The following is a 937-nucleotide window of genomic DNA, read 5'->3' as shown; positions in this document are numbered from 1 at the left end:
CATTTGTTTGCTTGCTTACTCTGGAATATATTGTGTCCTAGGTGTATTGGTTTGCTAGCGCTACTGTAACAAAGTACCACAAGCCAAATGGCTTAAACAAAGAAATCTATTATATCCCAGTTCTGGAGTCTTGGAGCCCAAGATCAAGGTGTCAGTAGGGTTGGTTCCTTCTGAGAGATATGAGGAAGAGTCTGTACCATGCCTTTCATTTAGCTTTTGGGAGTTTACTGGTAATCTTTGGTGTTCCTTGGCTTATAAAAACATCACTCTGACCTCTGCCTTAATCTTCACATGAACTTCTTCCTGTGTCTGTATGTCCAAATTTCCCTTTTCATAATGATACCAGTCATATTAGGTTAGTGCTCACCCTAATGACTTCATCTTAACTAATTATATCTGCAATAACTATTTCCAAATAAGGTAAAATTCTGTGGTACTAAGAGTTAAGACTCCTATATATCTGTTTGGAGGGACACAGAGTTCAACTATTAAAACCATCTTGATTTTGAAAATCTTGATTTTTATGTTTATTTTATGTATTTAAAAACTTAACTATGGAAACAGAAATACTGTATTTCACAATTGTTAGAACTAATGACTTTTTTTTTTTTTTTAAAGAGAGAGACATGACCAGTAAACTCAGATTATTTAAAACTTACTTGCAGGCCAAACTAGAATCAGTCATCCATATTCCATCCACCCACCCACCCATGCCTTCAGCATATGTATTTTGCCCATCTACTACGTAAGCTTGAGATAATTAAGATATGGTTCATGTTCCTAAGAAATTCACGATTGCAAAGAGGAAACGTATTTGTAAATAGTCACAGAATACCTTGGAATAAGTGCTGTGATAGGCTTTACTTCCTCATCAGCACTTTCGTCTTTTCGGAAACTAGTTAGGTCTGCAATATGAAACTTACAAATGGAAGTTGCA

This window comes from Pteropus vampyrus, unplaced genomic scaffold (assembly GCF_000151845.1).
Source record: "Pteropus vampyrus isolate Shadow unplaced genomic scaffold, Pvam_2.0 Scaffold3, whole genome shotgun sequence".
NCBI lineage: Eukaryota > Metazoa > Chordata > Mammalia > Chiroptera > Pteropodidae > Pteropus > Pteropus vampyrus.
The sequence above is the reverse complement of the archived record's forward strand: the minus strand, read 5'-3'. Positions refer to the sequence as shown.